This window comes from Lepidochelys kempii, chromosome 14, assembly GCF_965140265.1.
Source record: "Lepidochelys kempii isolate rLepKem1 chromosome 14, rLepKem1.hap2, whole genome shotgun sequence".
Lineage (NCBI taxonomy): Eukaryota > Metazoa > Chordata > Testudines > Cheloniidae > Lepidochelys > Lepidochelys kempii.
The window spans coordinates 36,026,916-36,050,813 of NC_133269.1; the positions used below are offsets into that span (position 1 = coordinate 36,026,916).

A 23,898-nucleotide genomic window follows, 5' to 3' on the forward strand; every position below is an offset into this window, starting at 1 on the left:
GATTCCTTGCAGACCTGTTCCATGATTTTTCCAGGGACTGAGGTGAGGCTGACTGGCCTGTAGTTCCCAGGATCCTCCTTCTGCCCTTTTGTAAAGATGGGCACTACATTAGCCTTTTTCAGGTCGTCCAGGCCTTCCCCTCGATCGCCATGAGTTTTCAAAGGTAATGGCCAATCGCTCTGCAATCACATCCGCCAACTCCTTTAGCGGTCTCGGATGCAGCGGGTCCGGCCCCATGGACTTGTGCTCGTCCAGCTTTTCTAAATAGTCCCGAACCACCTCTTTCTCCACAGAGGGCTGGTCACCTCCTCCCCATGCTGTGTTGCCCAAGGCAGTAGTCTGGGAGCTGACCTTGTTCGTGAAGACAGAGGCAAAAAAAGCATTGAGTACATTAGCTTTTTCCACATCCTCTGTCACTAGGTTGCCTTCCTCATTCAGCAAGGGGCCCGCACTTTCCTTGACTTTCTTCTTGTTGCTAACATACCTGAAGAATCCCTTCTTGTTACTCTTAACATCTCTTGCTAGCTGCAACTCCAGGTGTTATTTGGCCTTCCTGATTTCACTCCTGCATGCCCGAGCAATATTTTTATACTCTTCCCTGGTCATGTGTCCAATCTTCCACTTCTTGTAAGCTTCTTTTTTGTGTTTAAGATCAGCAAGGATTTCACTGTTAAGCCAAGCTGGTCGCCTGCCATATTTACCATTCTTTCTACACATCGGGATGTTTTGTCCCTGTAACCGCAATAAAGATTCTTTAAAATACAGCCAGCTCTCTTGGACTCCTTTCCCCCTCATGTTATTCTCCCAGGGGATCCTGCCCATCAGTTCCCTGAGGGAGTCAAAGTCTGCTTTTCTGAAGTCCAGGGTCCGTATTCTGTTGCTCGCCTTTCTTCCCTGTGTCAGGATCCTGAACTTGACCATCTCATGGTCACTGCCAGGTTCCCATCCACTTTTGCTTCCCCTACTAATTGTTCCCGGTTTGTGAGCTGCAGGCCAAGAAGAGCTCTGCCCCTAGTTGGTTCCTCCAGCACTTGCACCAGGAAATTGTCCCCTACACTTTCCAAAAACTTCCTGAATTGTCTGTGCACCGCTGTATTGCTCTCCCAGCAGATATCAGGGTGATTGAAGTCTCCCATGAGAACCAGAGCCTGCGATCTAGTAATTTCCGTGAGTTGCCGGAAGAAAGCCTCATCCACCTCATCCCCCTGGTCCAGTGGTCTATAGCAGACTCCCACCACGACATCACCCTTGTTGCTCACACAGAAACTCTCAGGTTTTTCTGCAGTTTCATACTTGAGCTCTGAGCAGTCATAGTGCTCTCTTACATACAGTGCAACTCCCCCACCTTTTCTGCCCTGCCTGTCCTTCCTGAACAGTTTATACCCATCCATGACAGTACTCCAGTCATGTGAGTTATCCCACCAAGTCTCTGTTATTCCAGTCACATCATAATTCTTTGATTGTGCCAGGACTTCCAGTTCTCCCTGCTTGTTTCCCAGGCTTCTTGCATTTGTGTATAGGTTGTCATAAATATAAAGGGAAGGGTAAACCCCTTTAAAATCCCTCCTGGCCAGAGGAAAAATCCTCTCACCTGTAAAGGATTAAGAAGCTAAAGGTAACCTCGCTGGCACCTGATGAAAATGACCAATGAGGAGACAAGATACTTTCAAAAGCTGGGAGGAGGGAGAAAAACAAAGGGTCTGTGTCTGTCTGTATGCTGCTTTTGCCGGGGATAGAACAGGAATGGAGTCTTAGAACTTTTAGCAAGTAATCTAGCTAGGTATGTGTTAGATTATGATTTCTTTAAATGGCTGAGAAAGGCACTGTGCTGAATAGAATGACTATTCCTGTCTGTGTGTCTTTTTTGTAACTTAAGGTTTTGCCTAGAGGGATTCTCTATGTTTTGAATCTAATTACCCTGTAAAGTATCTACCATCCTGATTTTACAGAGGGGATTTCTTTACTTCTATTAAAAGTCTTCTTGTAAGAAAACTGAATGGTTTTTCATTGTTCTAAGATCCAAGGGTTTGGGTCTATGGTCTCCTATGCAAACTGGTGAGGATTTTTACCAAACCTTTCCCAGGAAGTGGGGTGCAAGGGTTGGGAGGATTTTGGGGGGGAAAGACGTGTCCAAACTACATTTCCCAGTAAACCCAGTTAAAGTTTGGTGGTGGCAGTGGAAATTCCAAGGACAAAGGATAAAATTAATTTGTACCTTGGGGAAGTTTAACCTAAGCTGGTGAAAGTAAGTTTAGGAGGTTTTCATGCAGGTCCCCACATCTGTACCCTAGAGTTCAGAGTGGGGAGGAAACTTGACATAGGCACTTGAGACAACTCGCTGATCATCCCTTTTTCTCAGTATGAGGCAGGAGCCCTGCCCTCTCGTGCGCTCCGGCTCGTGCTTCCTCCCGGTATTCCACTTCCCCACTTACCTCAGGGCTTTGGTCTCCTTCCCCCGGTGAACCTAGTTTAAAGCCCTCCTCACTAGGTTAGCCAGCCTGCTCGCAAAGATGCTCTTCCCTCTCTTCGTTAGGTGGAGCCCGTCTCTGCCTAGCACTCCTCCTTCTTGGAACACCATCCCATGGGCAAAGAATCCAAAGCCTTCTCTCCGACACCACCTGCGTAGCCATTCGTTGACTTCCACGATCTCTACTCAGGCCTTTTCCTTCCACGGGGAGGATGGACGAGAACACCACTTGCACCTCAAATTCCTTTATCCTTCTTCGCAGAGCCACGTAGTCTGCAGTGCTCTGCTCAAGGTCATTCTTGGCAGTATCATTGGTGCCCACGTGGAGAATCAGGAAGGGGTAGCGATCCGAGGGCTTGATGGGTATCGGCAGTCTCTCCGTCACATCATGAATCCTAGCTCCTGGCAAGCAGCAGACTTCTCGGTTTTCCCAGTCGGGGCAGCAGATAGATGACTCAGTCCCCCTGAGGAGAGAGTCCCCGACCACCACCACCCGCTCCAAAACTTACTCGCTTCGCCCAACGTGGGGCTCGAACCCACGACCCTGAGATTAAGAGTCTCATGCTCTACCGACTGAGCTAGCCGGGCTCATGATGGGTGTTATGCTTCCTCTTCTTGGGGGAGGTTCAGGGCGCAGTTTCCTGCCCCTGAACTAGGGTATCTACTGTCCCACTAGTAACCCAGAGAAGGGTAGTGGAGAGGGAGGGACCCCAGCCCACCCTCTACTCCGGGTCCCAACCCAAGGGCCCTAGGGATAATGGTAAACCACTTGAACTAGTGCTTCCTTCCCCTGGGCTACTTCCGTCTCCTGCTCTTCAGCTTGTGGGGCTTCCTGCCCTATCTCTCTGTACAAGCCGGGTGTCTCTTTACCTAGGGTCTTGGTCTTTTAGCCAGCCACGGCACTTCTCCAAACTCTCCTCTACTTCAACTCCTCCAAACTGCACTCTGCTCCAACTCCAAACCACTTGGCTCCAACTTCTTTCTCTGGCTGATGGAAGCAGGGGGGTTTTATCAGGTGACTAGCTTCAGGTGCTCTAATTGGCTTCAGGTGCTTTTAGTTAATCTATAGAAACCTTTCTTCCCCCCTACTGGGTATAAGGCTTCTCCTCATCCTGGGACTATATCACTCTCCTGCTGCCTTCTGGCCATGCTGTATCACACAGGCTACTAGGGCTGGGTTGCAGATGATATTTAGATGCCTAAAGATGCAGCTAGGAGTCCAGTGGGCTTTCCAAAGTGCCCAGGGGCCTAACACCAGTTGATTTCTAGGTCCTTAAGTATCTTTAAAATCTGGACCTTAGTTGCTAAGGACACGTCTATGTAGGGTTAGCAGATAGCAACTGTGAAAAAACAGGATGGGGGTGTGGGCCTGTACAAGAAAAAGTCCCAAAAAACGGGTCTGTCCCTTGAGAAACGGGATGGATGGTCACCCTACGTCTATATAGAGAAATTGACTGGAATCGCTCGTCTGGAATCACTTCCTGCGTGGAAACTCTGTTTTGGGAATAAGAGAACCATTTTGTGTGTCTGGATGTGAAATTCATTTTTTTGTTTGTTTGTTTGTTTTTATGTAAAACTGAAACCAATAAAACAGCATGTTAGGATATAGACATTCAGGCCTGTCTGTAAAGGCCTACACTCTAAGAATTTAGGTGTATTCTTATCACTTGGCTAGTTCTAGTGGTATAAAAGAAAGAATCAAAATCACTGCCTGCGGGTGGAAGGGCCTTCTCTTACTGTGACAGTCTGAGGCCCTGTGCTCAAGCGAAGGCCTTTGGCTAAGCAGCAGAGGCAGCCATAAGCCGGGAAGCGACCGGTCACCTCCTCACATTCCAACCTCCTCACATTGAAAGAAGGTGCTATTGGGCTGTTAGGAATACAATCCTCTCCTGATAGTGCCTATCACCTCCAGAGAAAGGGAAGTGCCTAGAAAATGTAAAAGGAAACTTAATTTGATAGCATCCCGTCTGGCAAGAACTCACTTATCAATAGCTGGGATGGGAAATCCTCACTTCTGTATTGTTTTGTCATTATAGTTCCCACTTTGCTATTGTTTGTCTGTATAATCTCTGTCTGGTTCTATGATTGTTTCTGTCTGCTGTATAATTAATTTTGCTGGGTGTAAACTAATTAAGGTGGTGGGATATAATTGGTTACATAATCATGTTACAATATGTTAGGATTAGTTAGTTAAATTTCGGTAAAATGATTGGTTGAGGTATAGCTAAGCAGAACTCAAGTTTTATTATATAGTCTGCAGTCAATCAGGAAGTGAGTTGCTGTGTGGGGGGGGGGATGGGAACAGGGAATGGGGGTGGGGAAATTGGAATCATGTTTGGCTAAGGGCAGGAATGGGAACAGGGACACAGGTGTAAGGCTCTGTGGTGTCAGAGCTAGGAAGAGGGACACTAAGGAAGGAAACTGGAATCATGCTTGCTGGAAGTTCACCTCAATAAACATTGAATTGTTTGCACCTTTGGACTTCGGGTATTGTGGCTCTCTATTCATGCGAGAAGGACCAGGGAAGTAAGTGCGTGAAGAAATAAGCCTCCTTACACAGCACATAAAGGTAAATGAGTTACAGCTTGTGTATGATTCTGAATCCAACACACTGCAGAGGTTCGCCAACAGAATTATACAGTTTTACAACTCATCAAAGCTGCAAGACCAGCCGATACAAAACCAAACGGTACCACGTAGACGTAACACAGTAGGGTGGGTGTTACAACCATAAAATACAAGACACTCTTAAACAGGAAAACCAGGGAAGGAGGGGACTAGGGAGGGTACGTGGAATGGAGGTCAGGCATTCTTTCAGTAGTCTCAATGGTTTTTTAACCAAATGTATCCCAAAATCGAGTCCAAATGTCTTCAAATTCATGTAATTGAGCTGGTGATGTTGTCTGCCAACCGTGGGTGCCGACCTCAGGGCATACTGTTAAAAACAAGGCAGATACCCCAAGCTGGCAGTGTATTCTATAATTAGATTTCACCAAGCCGATAACAAATGTGAACTTCTGGATCGCTATAAAAGTCTTACCATGGTGTCACAGACAGTCCCATTAGACTGTCTAGACCAGCAGTTCTCAAACTGTGGGTCGGGACCCCAAAGTGGGTCATGACCCCATTTTAATGGGGTTACCAGGGCTGGCTTAGGCTTGCTGGGGCCCAGGGCTAAAGCCAAAGCCCAAAGCTGCGGGCTTCAGCCCTGGGAAGCAGGGCTAAGGTTACAGGCCCCCTGCCTAGGGCTGAAGCCCTTGGGCTTCAGCTTTGGGCCCCCAGCCTGGGGCAGTGGAGATTTGGCTTTTCTCCCCACCCCACACCCAGGGTGGTGGGGCTAGGGCGAGCTAAGGTTTTGGTCCCCACTCCTGGGGTCCTGTAGTAATTTTTGTTGTCAGAAGGGGGTTGCAATGCAATGAAGTTTGACAACCCTTGATCTAGACTATGTTGCTACCCAGACAAACTGGACTTAGTAATAAATGGTCACTTATACCAAAAATCATACCTTATTTGGGTTGCTTCCAGTCCCAAGAGACCAGTCACTTACCCCAGATCTCACACTTACCCCAGATCTCACACCAAAGATGACACTGGTAGCCAATCCTGTAATAAACTATCTAAAGATTTATTAACGAGGAAAAAGGAATAGGTTATGCTATGCAATGTCTGTGCTTAACCCAAGAAAATTTAGCACAAGGGGTGACCTTGGTAAATGCTGTGCAAAGTGCACAAGACCCTGACAATGCTTTAAAGAAAACCAATGAGGGGACAAAAGAGAATGGTGAGGGGACAAACGTGATGTAAAACTTGGTAGCAGTAAATGAAAATCTCTATTGAAAAGGGCTTGATGACTCTCTATGTTTCTGTTAGGACTGTGGGGCACTTAAATAAGATAAAAGTTATGATGGGATATCTTGGTTTGTTTTCAAGAAGCTGTATGTCTTTTGAAGAAAAATAGTTTCTAAGAACCCAGCTATTGTGCCTTTGGGAAGAGACCTATTTACAGCAAAAATCTGGAATGCATGTAGAAGAATCTGGGGGGCAGGTGGGGGACAAAACAAAACAAAAACCCCAAATGTGTTTAAAATAAAGTAAAAAAGCTCCTATATTCCGTATAAAACAGGGATGTTTGAGACATAGGTTTGAGTACAGTAGAGTTTTGGGATGGTATAAAAAACTCTGAGCTTTTTGGAGACTGGTTTCAGAGTAGCAGCCGTGTTAGTCTATATTCGCAAAAAGAAGAGGAGTACTTGTGGCACCTTAGAGACTAACCAATTTATTTGAGGGTTTAAGCTTTCATGAGCTACAGCATCCAGTGAAGTGAGCTGTAGCTCACGAAAGCTTATGCTCAAATGAATTGGTTAGTCTCTAGGGTGTCACAAGTCCTCCTCTTCTTTTTGCGAATACAGATTAACACGGCTGCTACTCTGAAACCTGGCAAATAAATTGGTTAGTCTCTAAGGTGCCACAAGTACTCCTTTTCTTTTTGGAGACTGTTTGATAACAGAAACTATCTTGAATTGACCAGAAAGGCTGCTGCTGGACTGCAAGAGGAGGTATGTGCTGTTTGTTTTTTAACTCTGAAAATATATATTATATAATGTTACTGTGTCCAGACTGTCCTTACTAATAATGATACATGTCTTCATTACAGTGTGAGCTGTTTAGCATGGAAACAGCAACTTCAAGCTGTATTTCACCAGGACAAGGTAACACCCCATTTTAACTATAGAGTGCTTAATACTGTTTAACAAACAAAAACCAAATAAGTATTTAATAGCTTGTATAGGTGTTTCGTGCATTTGGGGAATAATACTAACTAAAATTTTGCTTGTTCTTTAACCCAAAGACCCCAGAACACATGGAGGAAAACAGAATAACCATGGGCCAGCATCCCTTTACCTTATGGGGGAAGGTACATTTCTGCACTTTGCTTTTATATGTGTGTGTTTTAAAACAAGTCTTTAAAAAAGCTGTTTTTGATGTTTAAACTGTTATTTGTGATTGAGGGCATATGCAGTAAATAGGTGTGGGTTGCTTGAAAAGCATTTTATTGTTTAAAAATACTATGTTTTTTAAGGGTGTGTGTGTGTGTGTGTTTAAAATGGTTAAAATAGTTGGGTTTGATGTTTAAATTGTTGTTTTTGATTTAGGGGTATATGCAGGAGATAGGTATGGGGGGGTGTTTAAAGTATTTTGTTGCAAACTGTTTGGTTTTGACTATTTTAAACTACTGGGGTATTTCCTCTGGAAAATGTGGTGTTTTTAAAATGGGTTTAAAAAAAAATTAAACCTGTTTGTGATTTAGGGGTATATGCAAGACATAGTTGTGGTGTGGGGTTTTAAAGGTATTTTATTTCACACTTTGTTTTGGGGTGCATGGTGAAAACATGTGCTTGTATTAAAAATGTCTGTCTAGGTTTTGGAGAAACACTAGTGGTAGAAATGAATCAAAACATGGGGTGGTACAGCCTGAAATGGATTTTGGTGAGAGAGATTGTAAAGCAGAGGAGGAATGTTCAGGGAGAGATGGGGGCAGAGAGAGAGCTCCACACAGCCTTGCTCTGCTACCCGCTCTGCCCCGGCTGCACCCCTAGCCGCAGCCCCGACTCATGGCCCCTGCCCAGCTGCAGCCCTGCTCCCTGCCCCAGATCCACCCCCAGCTGCTCCCCCAGCCTTGGCCCCCTTATCGCTGTCCACACCACCCACTCTGCGAGCTGCAGCCCTGCTCCCAGCCCCAGCTCCGGTGTGTGGGGGGTGTTGTGTGCAGACAGAGGTAATGGGGGGCTCGACACTGAAAAGTTTGGGGACCACTTTGTAGAGTTCAGTTTTGTGGTTTTGGTGAATTTTGTAAAATATTTATTTGCTGCTCAATTGGAACATCTGTGTTTTCCTAATCAGGCCTGGGCAGCTCTCCTGACGATGCCATAGTCAGAGCTAGAGGGACACCTCCAGCAGAACCGCCAAAGAACCAGGAATGTGTTCTGAGACCTTCACCAACAACGCCAATGCAAAACAGCAGAAGGGCGCAGACGAAGCATCGGGTCAGTCCAAAGCTCCGATACGTCGGGCTGAAGGACAAAACACAAGACTCCGGAAAAAAGCAACAACGCAAGCACAAGTCCAGCTCCTCCGCGGTCGACACCACACCAAGCCCTGAGAAAACGGTGAGTGAAAACACACACCTTCACAAACCCGGAGCGTGAGCGTGTGAATAAAAATCCAAGGACTGAAAGCTCCTGTGATGCAGAGGTCTCTCCTTATGCAGTATCCAAAAATTGTTATGAACTGTTCTTCTACCTCAATAAGTCTAGGCACAGCTTTTGGGTATTTGGAAAAAATTTGGGAAAAACATGACGCTTCGTTGCTGATGGCCACTGTGTCCTCAGGGGTTCTCAAGGAAAGGACAATGGGAAACTACATCAAAAATTCAAAAGCTCTTGTGGGTGACTTTGAAAAACACTTCCGTTTTCCAGAGGGTGGTTCTGAGCAGATGCAACTAGCAGTGGAAAGGGGCACGGGCAAAGGGGGCATCCTTGAGGATACACATCAGCTGAGGGGTAAGGAAACAGTGGGGGTCAACGTTTGGGGGATCAATGGACGGCCGACAGAAGGGCCAGGGTCATTGTAAACATTTTTTAAAAGACTAAAGAGGTGAAAAAAAACAAAAAGAAATGATCCCTAGTGGAGACCCTCAAATTGTCGTGTCTGAGGAGGGGGAGATGGAATCCAGCCCCAGGCTCCTGCAGGGTGGTGGTGACTCTTACACAGAGTCTGATTTAGAAGATTCCCCAGAAGGCTCTCTGGACGGGTCCCCCTCTACTTCTGACAAGCCTCACGGTGGCCCCTTGGAGTCTGACTCTCCAATAGCATCGGATGTAGAAAGCACACCAGATGGTTCCATAGAGGAACCCACAAATAACCCTGCAAATGCAGATGAAGACCCCCGAACAGATGTTAGTCCTGGGGGAATTCTGTGCCACTGTGCAATGCAGAATTTGCACAGAATTAATGTTCTGCCCAGAATTTCCTTTTCCCGGGCAGAACTTCTGCTACAGGGCTTCTGGCCACCACTAGGAGCCGCTGGACGTGGCAGAGCCAAGATCCCCAGCTCACAAATAGAAGACACTGCTGTGGGGAGGGGGACTGAGCTGGAGGGTTCCTGGCATGCCCTGAAGGAAGGACGTGGAGTGCAGTAAACTACATATATGCTCAAAACCCAGCATCAGGCTGTTTCTCCCACTGGATCCCTGGGTTCTGAGTGAAGAGGGGATGCAGGTGTCTGGGCCTGGGAGGGCCCTGTGGCTGGGCTCAGGGGGTGGGGGGGAAGGTGTCTAGGTAGGGGGGCGCCTCATGGCTGGGCTCTTGAGGGGAGGGGGTGTGGTGGGTGTCTGGGCTGGGGGGCCCCATGGCTGGGCTCAGAGGGAGGAGGTGTGGGTGTCTGGCTAGAGAGGGCCCTGCAGCTGGGCTCTAGGGGAGAGGGGGCAGGGGTGTCTGGGCTGGGGGGCACCCCATAACTGGGCTTTAGGGGTGGAGGGGGTAGAGAGGACTGGGTTGACGTAGGGGTTTCTTTAACTCTGTACTGCTGATGGAATCTTTTTTGTTGTCTGTATTGTTGACATACTTGTTGACAGGTATTTTGAAATAAACTACCAAAATAAATGAAATAGGCATGATTATATTGTGTTATTTTGACAGATAAAATATGCAGAATTTTAAAATATTGTGTGCAGAATCTTTTATTTTTTGGCACAGAATTCCCCCAGGAGAAATCAGATGCGTATATGGCACGAGTGAGAAGTTGACCACAGGAACTACCTAGATTTAGGGGGTTGGTATATTGTGAAGAATTTTGTTGTGTCAATCTCGAGTGAATACATTCAACCCGGCAGGTCGCTGAAGCTGTACACAGTTAGTTCTCGTTCACGTTAATGCTACTGATCACAACTGTCAACCAGTGCAGTTCTGTGCTACAGTCACAGGACGGGGCTTCAAAAATATACCCATGGCCAGCTACAAAGGAAGGAAGATGGGGAGTGGGAAGAAATACAGTTGAGGCAACAGTGAAGCTGGGTCTTTCTGAAGGAATCAGTGCTAAATAGACAGTGGCCCTGGCGCTACAAAGACCCACACACGTGGTTAACTTTATACACTTTGAATAATCCCATGGCCGTCAGTGAAGCTCTCATTGTGCAAATTGAGCATATGCTTAACTCTTTGCAGGATCTCAGCCAATATTATTAAATTAGCATGCAATCCTGCAACCACTTACACGGGTGTTCAACTTTGCTACCATGAAGACCCGTGGCATGTGCATAAGTATTTGCAGGCTTGGGGCCCAAGGTACCAAGTGCTACACCGGGTAATGTGTATTCTGGATCAGGCCTTTATTCATTATATTTTATGTTATATTATTATACTCATTCAGTAGCCTTTTTTTAAAAAAAACAACAACATATTTTATTTCCACTTTGTTAATTTATTTGTTTTTGCTACTTTATTTAATTTAGTTTATCAAGTTGGTTGGCCATTAAAAAAAATTGGTGGGGAAAAAAAAATCAAAATTGTTGCCCTTTCACCAGCTTTGAAAGGGAACAATTTAAAATACTAAAAAATGGTTTTCATTTCATGAAAACAGGCTTTTTTCGGTAAACCAAAGCGTTTCGTACCCCTTTCATTAATGCCTATGATACTAAAGGTTGAAAAAATAAATGGCAAATGAATAAAAACTGGAAAAAAATCAACCTTTTTGCATTTTTTTATCCATTTTTCACAGCAGTCCACTTTGCAATTAAAAACCTTTGTTCAAAAATGTTTCTGCCCATTCAAGTGTTATCCTTGTTTTACTTTATTGTTCCCTGTTATGTAATATATTTATATTTTATTTTCCTTAATGACATTATGTTATCTGCTATGCTGTGCATCTGTTAAACCCCAGGATCAGCATCCACAGGATCAGCATCCAAATAATCTGATCTAACTGCATCCAATCACAGAGGCCACAGTTTATTCAGCTGTGGTCACGCTCCTGTCAAAATAGAATGTCTGACAGCTCCCTACTCTGCTTCTTTTCCCTTTAAAGTCACTGGAAAGCCTCTCAGGAGCGTCAATGGTGCAAGATGAAGCCCTCGGTGGGGGCAGATCTGGGTGCTACCAGTTGCTGAATGGCTTTCAATTTCACCTGTCACCTGAGCTGAGAAAGGCAATGAATTAGAGCTCCCTACAGTTCGTCTCCTCTCACACCGGGCGGGGTGGTAAAATAGACACAGTGTGAATCTGGTACTGGGGGGGGGGGAACTCCCTGAAAGTGACAAGACGCTGAAACTCTCCTCCTGTCCTTAGAGGACTAGAACAGAGTGGGGGACAGTGATCTCAGCAAGGGGGCGGGGGAACAGGATAATGATCAGAGGGAATGGGAAGGTGCCTGAAGCGTCTTAAAAGAAGGTGCTCATTTCTCAGACTTTCCCCACTGTAATGACACGTGTTTTTTCTCCACTGATCAAAGCCTAGGGGCTATTCTCCCCAGATCAAAACAGGGCCCTAATTTTAAATGCACGGTTTTGTATGCAGGGGGCTCATCTAGAAAAAATTCTTTAGGGAAAGGGGGGAAAAAAGAGACTGCGCCCAACGTGGGGCTCGAACCCACGACCCTGAGATTAAGAGTCTCATGCTCTACCGACTGAGCTAGCCGGGCACTTGTTATAAGACATGGGTTTTAGCAGGAACTACTCAGAAAGCGCTGTGTCATGTCTCTTGATTTGCTGCAGACTGGAGTTTGCCTTTTCTCCCAACTGACCGCCTGGAAAACACGCCTGGACACAAGACCCTCTCCAGGATTCACCCTAGACTCTTAATCTAGTTCCTTCCGTATTTGCAGTTTGCTAAAGAAGGCATGAAAGTTGCGTTCCCGCTGGTATGCAGGCCACATTTCAGGCGCTTTATAAAACATCCTGACTCAGTCCTGGCAGAAAACCCAACAAGAAGGCAGGATCTGGCAGGACCCAGGCACAATAACTGGGGAAACAGCGGGGGAAAACCCCTGAAAAGTGCACACGGGTGTGCATCTGAACGCCTGAGAATTCAATGCCTGGCTGTACAGGGAAGGATTTAGTCAAGAACAGGGTGAAGATGGATGGGGCTAACACAGTGCAAACCCATGGAGTGATTCAGTCATAGTCCAGAATTACCTTGTTCCTGTTTGCAAGGGTGTTAAACTACACAAGAGGGGCCTTAGTCCAGAATAAGAATGTCCACACATTCTTAGGAAGGAATAGCTGCTCCTGACTGACACCGCATGTAGACAAACTCTAACTGGAGTGGGGAGAACACATGGGTCTTGGTGCAGGAAAAAATAAATGTTGAACTCACATGGACCCACGACAGGGAAAATAATGGTGAAAACACGTGGATCCCAGTGCAGGGGAAATAATGGTGAAAATACACTGATCCCAGTACATGGGAAATAATGGTGAAAACACATGGATCCCAGTGCAGGGGAAATAATGGTGAAAACACGTGGATCCCAGTGCAGGGGAAATAATGGTGAAAATACACTGATCCCAGTACATGGGAAATAATGGTGAAAACACATGGATCCCAGTGCAGGGGAAATAATGGTGAAAACACGTGGATCCCAGTGCAGGGGAAATAATGGTGAAAATACACTGATCCCAGTACATGGGAAATAATGGTGAAAACACGTGGATCCCACAGTGCAGGGGAAATAATGGTGAAAACACATGGATCTGAGTGTAGAGGAAATAATGGTGAAAACACATGAATCCCAGTGCAGGGGAAATAATGGAGAAAACATGTGGATCCCAGTGCAGGGGAAATAATGGTGAAAATACACTGATCCCAGTACATGGAAAATAATGGTGAAAACACATGGATCCCAGTGCAGGGGAAATAATGGTGAAAACACGTGGATCCCAGTGCAGGGGAAATAATGGTGAAAACACATGGATCCCCCTGTAGGGAAGTGAGTATGAAAAAAAAAAATCGGTGTCCAGAAAGACTCAGGAAGTCACGGTGAAAATACCTGGCAAGGTAAAGCGGAAAACTGGTTGAGTGCAGAATTTGGCCACACTAAAGGTAATCCAGCAAACTAGGCGGAGAGTTAAAACCCCCCATACACCCACAAAACACACAGGCAGTGATTTCGCAAACCGCGAGAACTTTCATAAGAACATTTTCTCCCTGTTTGAATGAGCTTATCAATAACCAGGCAGCCCTTTCCTTCAACTCGACTCCATGCCTTTTATTTCCGTTCCAGTTTAATACATAATCTAAAGGCAAAGAAAACGCTGGTCAATACCCAAGGTCAGGTTACTTCTCTGTTATTGTTACCCACAGCATAGCACTCATTTCCTCCCTAAACAACCATCATAATCCTTAATGTGACATAAATCCCATTGACAGGCAATTGAGCAATTCTGGACAAAATCAAACATACCTAGATATTAGATCAAGTTGCAGACCATTATTTCATTATTATTAGTCTGCTGTGCTTTAGGTGACTTAGGGACATGCTGATTAAAGATCTGACATGAACTTTCCTTATGCAAGAAAAATGAAGGTGGAGAAATATGGCAATTTCCTACCGATGAAGGTGCCCAAAGAGAGACTGCAAAACAGAGACAAACACCTACAAGATCTCTATCAAGCATTCTTACAAGTACAATACCCACCTGCGGAAGTGATTGATAGAGCCAGAAGAGTTCCCAGAAGTCACCTACTACAGGACAGGCCTAACAAAGAAAATAACAGAACGCCACTAGCCGTCACCTTCAGCCCCCAACTAAAACCCCTCCAACGCATTATTAAGGATCTACAACCTATCCTGAAGGATGACCCAACACTCTCACAAATCTTGGGAGACAGGCCAGTCCTTGCCTACAGACAGCCCCCCAACCTGAAGCAAATACTCACCAACAACCACATACCACACAACAGAACCACTAACCCAGGAACCTATCCTTGCAACAAAGCCTGTTGCCAGCTGTTCCCACATATCTATTCAGGGGACACCATCACAGGGCCTAATCACATCAGCCACACTATCAGAGGCTCGTTCACCTGCACATCCACCAATGTGATATATGCCATCATGTGCCAGCAATGCCCCTCTGCCATGTACACTGGTCAAACTGGACAGTCTCTATGTAAAAGAATAAATGGACACAAATCAGATGTCAAGAATTATAACATTCATAAACCAGTCGGAGAACACTTCAGTCTCTCTGGTCACGCAATTACAGACATGAAGGTCGCTATCTTAAAACAAAAAAACTTCCTATTTCCCCTTGTTTTTTCCTACCGCCCCCCCCCCCCCCAACGTTCTGGTTAAACTTGGATTTGTGCTGGAAATGGCCCACCTTGATTATCATGCACATTGTAGGGAGAGTGGTCACTTTGGATGAACTATTACCAATTACCAGAAGGCGAGTGAGTTTGTGTGGGGGGGGGGGTGAGAAAATCTGGATTTGTGCTGGATTATCATGCACATTGATCACCTTGATTATCATGCACATTGTAAGGAGAGTGGTCACTTTGGATAAGCTATTACCAACAAGAGAGTGAGTTTGTGTGTGTGTGTTTTTGGGGGTGAGAAAACCTGGATTTGTGCTGGAAATGGCCCACCTTGATTTTCATACACATTGTCAGGAGAGTGATCACTTTAGATAAGCTGTTACCAGCAGGAGAGTGAGGTGGGAGGAGGTATTGTTTCACGGTCTCTGTGTATATAATGTCTTCTCCAGTTTCCACAGTATGCATCCGATGAAGTGAGCTGTAGCTCACGAAAGCTCATGCTCAAATAAATTGGTGAGTCTCTAAGGTGCCACAAGTCCTCCTTTTCTTTTTGCGAATACAGACTAACACGGCTGCTACTCTGAAACCAAAACAAAACAGGTTCTCTGGGAGGGGTGTGGTGAAAAGGAATAAGCTGTTTCTGCCCGGTTTCGAACCGGGGACCTTTCGCGTGTGAGGCGAACGTGATAACCACTACACTACAGAAACCAGCTGGTTGCATTTTTCTTCCTAGCGGCTACAGCCATTGGTGCGAGAGTGGCAGGCCTGTTCCTGCCAAGTGCTGATGCTTTCCTGCTGCTGGATATCACACAGGCAGCTGTTTAACCGGCGCCTCCCACAGAGGCTGCTTTATCTCCCCCTGTGTAACATTCCCTTTCATTCACACCCCTGCATGCAGCGTGGCTGCTAAACAAAGACCAGGGTCCAGCCAGATATGGGCAACACTTAGATCTGGAAAAGTGCAGGGGGCAGAAAGTTTTGTATAGACACTTTTGGCGGATCAGAATTGAGACACATACGTGAGCCTCCTCGGGGTCCAGGCATAACACACGCAAACACACGAGGCAAGAAAAATGCACTCAGGATAATGCTAAGAACTCCAGCATCCAGATACCCTCAGTGTAAAGCAACCCTGCCCCGAAGGAATCTAAGGATCAACTCTGTATAGCTGGTTTTAAATGATAAGAGACATGTAATACACCGAGGGCTGATGGGGTTGAAAGTTAATGGACAGGACTTGTAAAGAGGGAAGATTAAGAATTGAATTATTTACGGTATCAGCTTCATGACAATTCAAAGTGATTACATGTTAAAGACTAAGGGGAAAGTATATTCAAATTAATCCTTTCGGTTTTAAAATAGGGGTTTTGTGTGGCTGATCACTGGGGAGACCACTGCTGTACGGAATAAAACTCATTCCCTACTGGGATACAAGCCCCTGGCTTTGAAAAAGTAACACGCGAGTATAGGTAGGGATTGACAGCTACCGCTTTTCTCGTCCCTATTTATCGTCTGCTAAACTAAAAGCAGTTTCAGTATTTAACCAAATATACCATTTTTCGTTTATTTCCCATGTACCTCTGGTGAATCAGAAGACACTTCAGCAAATCAGAACAAAAATGTTTTATTAGAGGATAAAATGTGTTAAATATGCCGGCATTATTAAATCTTATTTTTCTCTATTTTTTTACGTGTGTTCACTTGTTGCCTTTGACAAGTTTGTGTCTAGTCAGTTAGTTTAGTCAGTTTCTCCCATCCTGAAAGGACATTTGTAAAACAGACACCAGAAGGGGCACCCAATAAACCCTTATTTAAAAAAAAAAGAAAGAAAAAAGTTTAGGTTATGCCATTTAATGGCTGTTCCCTTAAACACTGGGTTAAAAAATTGTGTCAGTTTCAAATAAAATTAACTTCAGCCTCCCTTTAAGAACTTAACACAAATCTGCTCTATAAAAATGTATAAAAATGAGACAGTATAAAGGACAGGGCAGTGCACATCCATCTAAATCAAAGGGGTGTTTTTGTTTGTCTGAAATCATAGAATCATAGAATATCAGGGTTGGAAGGGAGCTCAGGAGGTCATCTAGTCCAACCCCCTGCTCAAGGCAGGACCGATTCCCAACTAAATCATCCCAGCCAGGGCTTTGCCAAGCCTGACCCTAAAAACCTCTAAGGAAGGAGATTCCACCACCTCCCTAGGTAACCCACTCCAGTGTTAGGCCAAAGTCAGCCTTGGGGCAAATCTACTGAAGCTGTGGGCCAAATGTGTTTCAAACACTTTACAAAAATAATAAAGCAATTTTTTAAACATATTCTTATTTTAGGTTCTGCTGTTTCAAATATAAAATTGATTGACTGTATAATAAATGCACAGGAGAAAAGCACAATCCCTACACTCCACCTATTTTCCATTTTGCTGGATAGAAAAATCATATTTACTAATTTTGTCTCTGAACTTTTTTTGTGTGATTCAATTATCCATCAGCTGTTTGTCCGTCTCCAGAGCAATCCCCCTTAATAATCAACCCAGTCGACCGAGACAAAAGATGATAGGGAATTGCAGCTGGTCTGTTTTTCTGTCCTAGCTGAGACAGAAAAAGAATGAAGAGGCGATCAGAATAATATCTTTTGATTGTAAGAAAGAGGGTGGTCTTACTCCTGGAGCAGGAACTGGCATCTGACGTGTCCCTCTCGCTCTCTTTAAAAAACAGGAAGAGGGTTGGAACAGCCATTTTTAGAGACAATACATTTCTTTCCAGGGAAGAAGAAATGGTTACAACACCTTGCACTAACTTTTGAAAAACTTACTCGCTTCGCCCAACGTGGGGCTCGAACCCACGACCCTGAGATTAAGAGTCTCATGCTCTACCGACTGAGCTAGCCGGGCTGCTTATGTAATAGTCTCCTTTAAGCAAGTAGAATAGAGCTGGAGCTCTGTTTCTTCAGTCCAAATTTCTAGTCCTGTGTTGCAATAACCCCAGGGAACCTTCCTAAGATCCATCCGGCTACTTTTCCAGATTTAACCACCTTCTGGGAACCCCCAGAATGCCAAGCCACAGGATGCAAAATTATAGACACAAAGAGCAGGGGGAATTCAGAACAGAAGATAAGAAGAAAGGAAACAAGAAACTTCAAGCAAAACATAAGAAACAAAAGGAAGTATTTCATCACAGAACGCACAGTCAGCCTGTGGAACTCTTTGCCCGAGGTTGTCATGAAGGGCAAGACTATAACAGGATTCAAAAAAGAACTAGATAAATTCATGGAGGACAGGTCCATCAATGGCTATTAGCCAGGGTGGACAGGCATGGTGTCCCTAGCCTCTGTTTGCCAGAAGCTGGGAATGGACAACGAGGGATGGATCACTTGATGATTACCTGTCCTGTTCATTCCTTCTGGGGCACCTGACATTGGCCACTGTCGGAAGACAGGATACTGGGCTAGATGGACCATCGGTCTGACCCAGTATGGCTGTTTTTACGTTCTTATGAAAGGCCACACTGGGTCAAACCAATATTCCATCTAGCCCAATATCCTGTCTTCCGAGCAGGGGCAGTGTAGCCTGATGAAAAGAGGAGGACCAGAGGCCTCCCCCCCTCCATGGCACCACCCCTTCTGCCCAAGGCCCTGGCCCCAGCCAAGCAGAGTGGGCCGGGAGCTGCAGACCCTCCATGGGGATGGGAGTGCCAAGAGCAGCTTTTGGCCCATGTCCCTGCAGTGCAGGCCCCCCGGCCCAGGGCAGGTGGAGGGTTCGCAGCCCCCAACAGCTACCAGCGTGGCTCCTATCCCAACCTGGCTCTGGTTGGGGCCTCAGAGCTGCAGCCCGGGCCTGGCCATGGTGAGAGCTGTGCAGCAGGGCAGCTGTGAGGAGCCACCGATCCTCCACCTTCCCTGGGTGGGGGACCTGGAGGATGAGGAAATGGGTCAGGGGCTACTCTCGGCCTCCTCCCCGCCCCAGGCAGGTGGAGGGTCCATGGTGTGATGCCCCCCACTACCAGGGTTCCCCGGCCGGGCTCCAGCTGCGGCCTGGCTGGGGAGGTGTGTGTCAGGGGGCCATGGCGAAAAGTGGATTTGCCAGGCCCATCCACTTTCAAAAAGTGTGAGGGACATAGCCCCCTCTCACACTGTGTCACTGAGACAGGAAAGGAATATTCCATTAGGACCCCACGGAATGGGCTCCTCTAGGCTCTGACATCCCAGTCTTTATGAGCTAGGAGGCTAAAGTGTGAGTAGGGGGGAAAGGAGGCTAGAAAGGTGTTGATCTGCCTGTATGGTGACTGTTCTTTGTGATCCTGGAGGACTTTAGCATTGTCCTAGATCAGAGACTGAGATGGGGAGGCCTGGTGACAGGCAGGAGAAGGCGAGGACTGGAGAGGAAAACCTTTGGGTTGAGACAGTGGGGGTAGGGGATCTAGCAGGGGATTGTGAATATTAATCTCCACATTCCAGAACTATGGTTCAGAATTCTACAGCTCATCTGGATCCTAGTTCATTTTTCTGAGGCACAGAATCATTGTATTAAAGCATGCTAGGTTTCTGCATTGATCTCTTGTCTTCTTTAGTGCTCATGTATGATTTTTGTTTAATGAGGAAATTCCCAGACACAAAGTATACTAGTGTGGAATTAAGGTTGAGAGTAGAGGGAAGGGATTTCCCCTTGCTAGTTATCACAAAACTCAGCAGGGTTCTACCAAATGACTCCTAGAATATTCCTGGGAGGAAAGGCCAGGCAGAGAAATGCCATCAAATTGAGGGCCGGGTGGCAGGGCCTCACAGACTCAGCCAGTTATCCCCGAATCAAGTTTTAAAAACCCAGGAAATTCAAAGAGAATTTTAAACTGAAAGGAAAAAAGAAAAGAAAGAAAGATGTACTAAGGAAAGTATGGAATAATCCAGGGTGACTTCAAAATCAGTTTACTCCATTTGAGCTCCACCACTCATTTGTGCCACACAGTTATTTCTGGAGAAGCATCCAAGAATTCCTGACTGCTGAGAGCCCTTGTCGGACTACAGGAAGATTGGGGGAGGAAGGGTCAAAGGGTCAGATCAGCTTAAGACAGGGAAGTCCCAATTCGAGATCGCAGCTCCGTCTCACAGCTCCCACAGCCAGAGAATCCCCAGGAGTTGGCTTCACTGAAAGTCTCCTCTCTGGTCCCACAATGCACCCTTCTGCCCTCCCCCCACTAAACCCCCAAAATGGGTCCTGGCCAGGACTCTACAGTTACTCCCTCTGGAAATGATCCCCTTACGTCCACTGCTAATAACCCCCTCATGAAACTGTAACCCACACACCTCCTGGGTGTGGTGTTCTGTCCCATCTAGCGGCACCGAGACCACTTAGAGACAGAGAGATTACTGAGTCTGCTCTACAGCCTTACCTAAGGGCCATAGGCGTAGAGGCTCGTACACTAAGCTCCAGAAGCCCCAGGTTCAATTCTACCTGCCAACGAGTGGGGTCTGTCAGTGTTACAAAACCAGCAGAGATTTCCCTTCCTTCCTCTTTCATTTGTCTCTGCCCAAGTATTTCCCTCCCATTGGCCATTCTCTGCACCAAGAAAGGTTCTTTCCCCCTCCCGCGAGTGCAGACACAAAGAGCAGTGCCAGGTAACTGGCCTTATTAGCCACCAGAGGCTCTAGAAATGGAGACTAGCTTTCAGCTCCCACCCACGGACAGTGCTGATCTTGGTAGGTGCTAGCCCACTTTGAAGCTCTTTGTGTATCTACAAAGGATGAAGCTGACACAAGAATCCGCTTCCACACCAGAGTGCAAAAAGCACCAAGGAGTACTGAGGAATAGAGCACGGACCTGAAGCTCTACAGTGGGCCCCATTAGCAATGCCCTGATGAGAGGCAGGCAGGTGACAGGCTGCAAAGATGGGAAGGTCCCATGAACATTTGCAGAGGGGCTGTGAGCCGATGCCAGAGGCAGAACAGCATGGGGGCCAGAGCAGGCAAACTGGCCAGTGGAGGCTTCGAGGAAGAAGAACAGTGAATTTGGAACATAAGCCTGGACCCACAAAGGTCCTTAAGTGCCTCAGTCCCAGTTTTAGGCTCCACACAATTCCTCTTTGTGAACCCCACCCCTTTCCCAACTTCCCTGCTTCCAACAGTGGCTAATGCCAGGTGCCTCAGAGGGAATGAATAGAACAGGTAATCATCCAGCGATCCATCCCGTCGCCCACTCCCAGCTTCTGGCAGTCAGAGGTTTAGCTTAAAACAGCAAAGAGCAGGGGCAAAGACTCAACATATAATATGCTCGCTTTTTAATCTTTATTTACCTACATTCCATTCATTTTCCTTTGCCTCAAAGGGAAAGGGGAAAGAAAATGACCTAGGGGTTGAGATATTTGCTTTGGAAAAGAAAGAGATTTTATGCAGGATCCTCCCTCTCCCCCCTCTGTATGTCCAGCTCTTTCCTAAAATTGGCACACTCTCCCTTATGGGAGTTTAGATGGAAAGGGACAGCTGCCAGGTCTGGGATCTCCCAGACTCCAGCCAGGGTCACACTGCAAACAGCTGGGAGCACGATCGCTTTTGCTGCCCTGTCACAATTTGCTGCATCTGCCTTTCCCCATCCTCTGGTCCAGGGGTACCATATCATGATGGGTGGCGGGCTTTCCCATCATAATTTGCTTTCTCTCACCTTTCTCCATCTTCTTGTCTGGGACAGCAAATTATGATGGACAGGGTTCCGCCTATTATAATTTGCTACCTCTGCCTTTGCCTATTACCTTGGACAGGGGCTAGCAAATAGCATATGCCTTAATCCACCCCTGACTACGCTTGATCTCCTCCAAGGTTGGGGGTCTGGCAGGGAGAGGAGTGGGGGGAGCAATTCAGGAGCTGTTGTGTCCCTGCTCAGAGAGAGGAGGCTGCACTCCATCTGTCTCTGTTTTTTGTCCTGGGTCATGAGCTGCTGCCTCCTCCACTGGGGTTTGGGAGCCCACACTGAGCAGCTGCTTGTCCCCCAGCAGGGTCTGTGCTGGGGAGAGACCTTCATCAAAGGCCCCTTTGTGCTGTGCCCAGCCCAGGTGGGACATTCACTGAGCCACAGCAAGAGATCGACTCTGCAGTCTGGGGTTGGGGCACCTGCCTGGGAGGGCCCCTTTCCGTCGGACTGCTGCAAAGTGTCACAGGTTTCGCAGGAGAGACTGAGGGACCCCCTCACATCAGCATCTCTCATCGCCTAGCTTAGGCAGCTCCCTGCCTAACATGCTGGCTTTTGTAAATCCCATCCTTAGATGCCTCACTTTCCCCATGCACGGTACAGGGAGCTTAGCTGACTAATTCAGCCTTTCCAGACCCCAAGGTTGTTTCAGTGGTTTTCTAGACACCTAAAAGTTAGGTATTGCAACATCACAGTCCCTTCAGCCCTCCAGGGCTCAGTGGAAGCCATGCACCAGACATTCGACAAATGCTCACTGGTTGAAGCAGAGTGGGCTAGGGACCAGATGCCTGGAGAGCCCCATGCATCCACCATTACCCCTCAGAATTTTCCGACGTTCACCGAACTCAGCAGCCTTCTCCTGAGGGCTGCCAGGAACATTCCCTGAAACGTTAGAACTGATTGGGTGCAGCGATCGAAAGTTATTGTGTTGCGTCCAAACGGACAAATGCCATCACGCTGAGCGCAGGGCCTCACTTTGTGCGGCCAAAAATAAATCGGAAAACCTGGCTCTCAGATAGCACTTTTCATCAGTGGATTTCAACGTGCTTTAAAGCAGTGGCTCTCAACCTTTCCAGATGATTGTCCCCCTTTCAGGAGGCTGATTTGTCTTGTGTATCCCCAAGTTTCACCTCACTTAAAAACTAGCTTACAAAATTAGACATAAAAATACAAAAGTGTCGCAGCCACTAGTACTGAACAATTGCTTCCTTTCTCATCATTACCATGTAATTATAAAATGAATCAATTGGAATATAAATATTGTATTTACATTTCAGTGTATAGCATATAGAGCAGTACAAATAAGTCATGGTCTGTGTGAAATTTTCGTTTGTACTGACGTCACTAGTGTTTTTTATGTAGCCTGTTTCAAAACTGGGCAAATATCTAGATGAGTTGATGTACCCCCCAGAACACCTCTGCGTACCCCCAGGGATATGTGTACCCTTGGTTGAGAACCACTGTTTTAAAGAACAGGTTATCATCATTCCTCTCCATAGCTGCTTCACCAAGGTTCAAAAAAATGCCTCCCCAGCCTGACTGACTCTTCTTCCGCAGGAGGCGGGTGAATGGGACAGGACAGCCAGTGGGGATTTTCCCTGCGGATGATGGATTTTCGCCTTAGAAGACTCTGAAATCCCACAGAGCTGGCTGCTTTGGCATCTGCAGTCTGTGGTGCTCAGGAAAAGAGAAATAACACCTCCAAGAGGCTTCCATGAAAGCCCATTTTGATTAATATTCACGACAAGAGATGCTGAGAGGTTGAGAAACTATGTTCTGCTTTATCATTTCCAAATGAGAAATACAAGCTAAACCCACCTCCCCAGCCAGGGCCCGGAGCCTGGCTCAGCACAGTCCACTTCTGTCCCAGGCCAGCACTGTGCTGCTCCCGCAGGCACCAGGGAAAGAGAAACAAGTTAAAACTGGTAGAAAAGCGCAGACAATCTGCGAGCGATGCCGAGATCCAGTCACAAGAGTAAATGCTCCGAGAACAGGAAACCTCAGTTCAAGGGATGCAGTGTGGGGCGAGCGGGGCACAGAGGGGTTCTCTCATCTGCACCCAGGACTCTGCGGCGGATGGGGAGGGGAGGAACTAAAATTTCAGGGTCCTCCTCTCTCTCTGGCCTCATTGATGGGGGTCAGCCTGGCTTCTGGGGAGCTCAGGCCTCGTGACTTCCCCAGCTTCCTTCTTACATCTGCCTAGTCTCGTTCTTTCAGCAACGATGAGACGCTGCCCTCTCCCCACCTCTCTTCTCTTGGGGCATCATTCCTAGCCCTTTAGATTTCAGGGGCATCTTCCCATGGCACTCATAGGACATTTTGTGTCTCTCTCTAGCACAGCTGCAGCAAGTTCACAGTTATCAGTATTGGCGGTCTGGCTCTCAAGAGCGAAATGTGCAGTCTTCCAGCTCTGTACCCCTCACCTCCCACTCCATCCCCCTCCTGACTCTAT

At 46.7% G+C, this 23,898-nt stretch overlaps 4 non-coding genes across 4 annotated transcripts; all 4 read right to left on the reverse strand.

Moving 5' to 3' along the window:
* Nucleotides 1-2,982: 2,982 nt before the first annotated feature.
* On the reverse strand, nt 2,983-3,055 carry TRNAK-CUU (transfer RNA lysine (anticodon CUU)). Its single transcript has one exon. It is a non-coding gene; the product is annotated as a tRNA-Lys (tRNA).
* Nucleotides 3,056-12,088: 9,033 nt separating this feature from the next.
* TRNAK-CUU (transfer RNA lysine (anticodon CUU)) lies at nt 12,089-12,161 on the reverse strand. Its single transcript has one exon. It is a non-coding gene; the product is annotated as a tRNA-Lys (tRNA).
* Nucleotides 12,162-15,414: 3,253 nt separating this feature from the next.
* On the reverse strand, nt 15,415-15,487 carry TRNAV-CAC (transfer RNA valine (anticodon CAC)). The gene has a single exon. It is a non-coding gene; the product is annotated as a tRNA-Val (tRNA).
* A 2,106-nt stretch (nt 15,488-17,593) lies between these two features.
* On the reverse strand, nt 17,594-17,666 carry TRNAK-CUU (transfer RNA lysine (anticodon CUU)). The gene has a single exon. It is a non-coding gene; the product is annotated as a tRNA-Lys (tRNA).
* Nucleotides 17,667-23,898: the final 6,232 nt, after the last annotated feature.